This window comes from Hyla sarda, chromosome 3 (assembly GCF_029499605.1).
Source record: "Hyla sarda isolate aHylSar1 chromosome 3, aHylSar1.hap1, whole genome shotgun sequence".
NCBI classification, from domain to species: Eukaryota; Metazoa; Chordata; class Amphibia; order Anura; family Hylidae; genus Hyla; species Hyla sarda.
The window spans coordinates 189,720,311-189,727,206 of record NC_079191.1 but is presented as its reverse complement, the minus strand read 5'-3'; positions in this window follow the sequence as shown (position 1 = coordinate 189,727,206).

The window sequence follows — 6,896 nt, the reverse complement described above, 5'->3', positions numbered from 1 at the left end:
AGCAACAGAAGATGGGTATGACACACAGCTCCCTTCAGCTGAGGTGGTGGAGCCTTGGCTGGCTGAAACAGGGAGCGGCGTGTCACTGGGTGATTCCGCAGGCTGAACCACCCAATTGGAGCCACGGTTCTTCCAGGCCACTTTATAGTGATGCTGCATATGTTGACACAGGGCGGTGGTGCCAACATTGGGACTCTGGCCACGCTTCACCTTCTGCTGACACATCTTGCATGTGGCCATGTTAACCTCCTCCGGATGCTTGATGAAAAACTGCCACACCGTCTAGTAGCTGATTTTCCCACCAACAGTCTGCACTGATTGACTGCTACTGCCACCAACCCGAGGAACCCCTGTTTCATTACCTCCTGGGAAGGTAGGCTGCCGCAAAGCAGCTGGTGTACAGGCACGTTTGGCTCCAGACTTTCCCCTTCTCCCACCTGACTGCCAACCATGCTACCACCTTGCTGGCTCAACTGCTGCCTCCCAGGCAACCTTCAACCCTCTTCTCTTGAGGATGATGAAGCCCCTTTTGCACCCGACTTACAAGTGTGATCAGCTTCATCATCATCGAATTGTGTCTGCACGTCACTGCTGTCCTCCTCAGGTTCCTCAATAGTGTCTGCTTCAGGACCCTGAATTCTCGCAACATCACCTCCCACGCCATTCTCCTCATTACTACTTGCCCACCTAGTGGAGGAAGCGGAGGATGTCTCCTCCACTTCTTGGCTGGGCAATAGCTGCTGAATGTCCTCTAGATCGTCCTCACTAAATAATGGAGCTGAACCCACAGCATAAGAGACTTCTGTGGGGGAGGAAACAGCATAGGACAGAGGCAATGGGAGGGCAGGGACTGCTCCCGGGCCATGCCAACTGAGGGTTGTGTCTGAGGAACCCACCGACTGTTGACTGGGGGTGTCAGATGTCACTTGTGATGAAGTTGATGACCGTGTTAATCAATCGATGACGGCAGATGGGTTGCTGGTCGAGACACGACCGCTAGCTGATACCGGGAGCTCAAGCCTCTCCCTGCAACTCCAGCTGCCACTCACCCCTGGTCTGCTGCGACCTCTGCCTGATGAATTTAGGCGTCTGCCACTCCTCTGTGCACGTCCTGGCACTTCTCTGCCTGACATACTTAGTACGTATATGAGGGGAGTACAATATGCTCCACTACACTTTTAACAGTATTTGTGTACAACGCCAGCCGAGGTGTACTTTTGCCTGGCCTTTCACAGTATCTAGGCCCTTAAGACTTTAACAGGAACAAAATAGTAAACAACTTAGATGTACATATGTGGTATGCACTTATGAGGGGAGGACATTGCCCTCCAGTATGCTTAAAATAGTATTTGTTTACAACACCAGCAGTACACACCAGTCCTGCAGCACACAGTTGCTGTATACTACACCCAAAATTGCACTCTCTCAATCTCACTCCCTTCCCTATCAGTGCTTCTAGGTAGGATTTGGGCTTGAGGTGAATCGCTGCTGTTCTGTGCAACACACTGTGCAACACATTGCTCTCTGTCCCTCTTTGTAACAGAACGCTGTAGTGACTGGGAGGTGAATGGCTGCTGTAAAAATGCTTTTCCATGCAACACACACTGCTCTCTGTCCTTCTCTCTGTGCAACAGAACGCTGTTGTGACTGGGAGGTGAATCACTGCTGGAAAAAATGCTTTTCTGTGCAACACATAGCGCTGTCTGTCCCTCTCTCTCTGCAATAAAAGGCTGAAGTGACTGGCTGCAAGATGGCTGCCGATCATATAGGGCTGTGACATCACAGGCTGCTGATAGGCTGCATGCTGCAAGTGATTCAGGGTCATCCCGCCTACCCTTGTTCCTGTCTTTCCAGGATTCCTTGCCCCATGTACTCACATGTGGATCCACCATTTTAGATGCCCTCGAGCCTGGGCCGCACTAAGTGGAGTTCAATGAATCGATTCACACGATTGAATCACAGCGATATTAGCATTTCTTGCGAATCAAAATTTTCCTTAAATTCTTAACAAATTTGGATTCATCAGATTCAATTCGCTCATCCCTACTGACCAGAGCACCTTCTTCTGCTGTGTCTCCCCCATGGCTTGTGGCAAATTTTAAATGGGATTTCTTGTGGCTCACTTTCGACAATGGCTTTCTTCTTGCCACTCTTCCATAAAGGCCAGATTGTGGAATACAGAGCTTTTAGATGTCCTATGAACAGATGCTACCGCCTTAGCTCTTGATCTTTGCAGCTCTTCCAGAGTTACTATGGACCTCTTGGTTGCTATTCTAATTAAACTGGGTAAACAGCTTTGTTTTAGTAGGCTTGTGGTTGTGGCATATGTTTTTCATTTTCTGATAATAGATGGTTCTCCGTGAGTAATCCTACTTTGTAGCTCTCTATAATTTTACCTCTTACCTGTTTAGTGAACTCATTAGTCTTCGTGCTGCAGTTTGTTCAGTAACGCTCTCTAACAAACTATGAGGTCTTCACAGAACAGGTATGTTTTAATGATATTAAATAGCAGACAACTGGCAATTTTTGCTAATCATGTGACTTGAAAAAATGACTTGTGAAGGCAATTAGCTGCATCAGATCATTGTAAAGGGGTTTCAGAATAAAGGGGGTGAAAACATATGCAGTCAACATTTTTCTAATTTTTCTTTGTAAATAATTTTGACATCCATGTACTACTTTCACCTCACTTCTAAATGATAAATTATTTGGTGTTGGTCAATTACATTAAATCGCAATGAAATACATTTGCATCTGTGATTATACCATGACCATATGTAGAAAAGTCTATTGGGGAAAATAATAATGCCTGGCACTGTAAGATTATTATTTTCAAAGAAGAGACTCAATGCCATTTAGTGAGGTTATCAATATCAGGAGAAGGGTTGAAGGACCTTAGGATAAATACAAAGTCAAATCTGTGCAGCTATCCTATTACTCATAAATAATGTTGCATTGTTAACATAGTTCTATTCATTAGCAATCTGAAGAACATGCAACAATCTGAAGAACAAATAAAAAGAACATATTGCTATACAATATTTAAGTGTATTTTTGTAAATACAATATTTAAGTGTATTTTTGATTTGTAAATCACTTCCATAAAAAAATCGTAATCCTTCCAGTACTTTTTAGGGGCTATTTACTAAAGAGAAATCCAAAATAGAAATGCATTTCCTCTGATGTCATGACCACAGTGCTCTCTGCTGACCTCTGCTGTCCATTTTAGGAACTGTCCAGAGCTGGAGAAAATCCCCATAGCAATCCCCAAACATATGCTGCTCTGGACAGGTCCTAAAATGGACAGCTGAGGTCAGCAGAGAGCACTGTGGTCAGGACATCACAGGAAATGCATTTCTTTTTTGGATTTCTCTTTAGTATACAGCCCCTAAAAAGTACTGAAAGGATTAAGATGTTTTAATAGAAGTGATTTACGAATCTGTTTAATTTTCTGGCACCAGTTGATTTAAAAAAAAAAAAAAGTTTTCCATGGGAGTACCCCTTAAAGAGGGTTCTCATTATTTTTGTTGTATGAACAAGGACTGAGTTAAATTTTTAAGGATTTTAAATTGGCACTGTCATGAAAATAAAAAATTGATATGTTGTAGTACTTAAGTACTACAACATATCTCTAATATAGTTTAATTAAAAAAAGTGATTTTAAAACAGTTTAAAATCACTTTTAAATTTGGCCACTAGGGGTCGCCCTCCTAGTGGCCGAATGCATTCTGCAGTGACGTCACTACAGAATTACGACTCATTTCAGCCGGGCAAATGAGTCGAAATTCATTCACTGCATGCTGGCTTCCTGTCTGTCAATCAAACAGGCAGGAAGCCAGCGCAGTAAAGTCCAGGAGCAGCCGCCCTGGCCGCAGCAGGCACGCAGCCTGTACCTCAGCCCAGTTGGAGTCTGCACTCTCTCTGCAGACTCCGGTAACTGAATTGGATTCCCCGGCATGTCCTGCATCTGGATTCCCCGTTTCTCCGCAGCTCGCCGCACAGTGCAGAGTTCGCGGTCCCAGCTTCTTCTATCCATCTGAGCGACCGGAGGTGAGGGGAGGGGCGTGGGGGCGGGAGGTTGGTATGAATGGGTGCCTCCAGTTGTTTCCCCACTACAACTGCCAGCATGCCCTGTAAGCCAATAGATGTCAGGGCATGCTGGGAGTTGTAGTTGTGAAACAGCTGGAGGCACCCTGTTAGAACTAAGGGCGGAAGTCCCCCCCAGCAGGCATCAGTGATGTGGTGCCTGCTGGGGAAGTCTGCCTGGTAGTGAGCACACTACCAGGCAGACAAAATGGCATTTATTAGTCAATAAATATAAAAATAAAGGCAGGGAGGGGGTTAGGGATAGAAGGGCAATAGGCAGGGACAGAAAAAAAAGAGGGTTGGTGGGAGCTACCCTTTAATGTTAATGTACATCCTAGTTACAGAAGACGTATCTGTATTATACTTTGAGCAACACAGAGTCATTTTCCAGTCTGAGGTTATATCTGAAAGCTTTTAGAGGTTAAAACTGAACATATCAATGCAGATGAAAGCTGACAAAGCAAGTCACGTGAATTTGATCTACTAACTCTTTTTATGACAAGTCTAAAAATACCCCCCTTTCAGATGACACCAGTTGAGTCAAGGAGCAGCGCTATTTATTCTCACTGTTTTCAGATATCAATGCAGCTGCTTTCGTCCCTCATTTGTAAGACATCACCATGCTGGAAATATTGCACTACAAGGACACATCTGTTACTGCTAAAAGCTTCATAATTATAGATCGATTGTTAAAAGAGGCTTTAGTTATATTTACATCTCAAGTGTGTTATGTTTTCATGGCCGCAGATTTGAACCCCTTTTGTGACCATTGTCTTTAATGTCCACAGATAAATTTCATATTTTGGAATAACACATTATAAATATACCTTTTTGTACATTTTACATTCTTGTATATACTTTTCTTAGCTACATGGCCGATGAGGCCGCAGCGATTACAGTGCTTAGATTCCAGATACTGCACCTGTCAGGCCTCCCACTGTCCCCCCTCCCAGCCAGGGGTAGGCCTAATGTATTTGCCACCCCGGGTGGATCCAATATTTGCTCCCTCCCCAACAATTTGAATAAAAAAAAAAAAATATATATATATATATATATATATATATATCATACAGTTACTAAATAAGAGTATATAAGGAGCAAATATCACCATACATATTACCACCATGTTGTTACTTGCAGATCTAGTACACCAAGATCAATACTACAAATACTACTATAACAATACTGATACAGAAAACAGAAATGGTCAACAACTCCAAACAAAATGCTATACATGCACGGATGCACATTGCTAGTTTTGTGCTTTACTAGTAAGGGACAAATAATACTGCCAAACCATAACCACCACTACTATTACCACCGATTAATGACTAATGCCACTTTATTGTTACTGAATAAAATCCACTATACGAAGTCAAAACCTAATTTTCCCAAATACAGTGACCAAAGTGGTAAATACCAGCTGTACCTGAGCACTTGGTAAATCATATAAGTGATTACATTACAGTTTGGTGTCAATTCTTATGAAAGTTGTTCACTTTTCCTAACTGCTCAGACCGCCATAAAGACTACTCACATCAAAAACTTGTTCAGCTGAATCTGCTAAACTAACATTTTAGGCTCATTTCTCTGCAACCATATAGTATCCAGGCCCCCCACACTGCCTCAAATAGTAGTTTGCCCTACACTCTGCCCCCATCTAGTAGTTAGGCACTCACACTGCCACCATATACTATTAGGCTCTAAATTGCCTTAATTTAGCAGTAGGTCCCCCCCCCCCCCCCCCATACAGTATTAGGCCCTTATACTGCCCCTATATAACCTTATGCCCAAAACTGCACTCATGTAATAGTAGCAGCCCCTATTTAGTATTAGGCCCTTTCTGTGCCCTATACAGTGGGGCAAAAAAGTATTTAGTCAGCCACTAATTGTGCAAGTTCTCCCACTTAAAGAGATGAGAGAGGCCTGTAATTTTTATCATAGGCATAGCTGAACAATAAGAGACATAAAGAGAAAAATAAATCCATAAAATCCCATTGTCTGATTTTTAAAGAATGTATTTGCAAATCATGGGGGAAAATAAGTATTTGGTCACCTACAAACAAGCAAGATTTCTGGCTCTTACAGACCTGTAACTTCTTCTTTAAGAGTCTCCTCTTTCCTTCACTCATTACCTGTATTAATGGCACTTGTTTGAACTTGTTATCAGTATAAAAGACACCTGTCCACAACCTCAAACAGTCACACTCCAAACTCCACTATAGGCAAGACCAAAGAGCTGTTGAGGGACACCAGAAACAAAATTGTAGACCAGCTTGGTGTGAAAAAATCAACTATGGGAGAAATTATTAGAAAATGGAAGACATACAAGACCACTGATAATATCGTTTGATCTGGGGCTCCACGCAAAATCTCACCCCATGGTTTCAAACTGATTACAAGAACGGTGAGCAAAAATGCCAGAACCACACAGGGGGACCTAGTGAATGACCTGCAGAGAGCTGGGACCAAAGTAACAAAGGCTACCAACAGTAACACACTACGCCGCCAGGGACTCAAATCATGCAGTGCCAGGCGTGTCCCCCTGCTTAAGCCAGTACATGTCCAAGCCCATCTGAAGTTTGCTAGAGAGCATTTGGATGATCCAGAAGAGTATTGTGAGAATGTCATATGGTCAGATGAAACCAAAGTAGTTTTGGTAAAAACTCAACTCATCGTGTTTGGAGGAGAAAGAATGCTGAGTTGCAGCCAAAGAACACCATACCTACTGTGATGCGTTGGGGCTGTTTTTTGCTAAGGCACCAGGACGACTGATACGTGTAAAGGAAAAAAATTATGGGGCCATATAT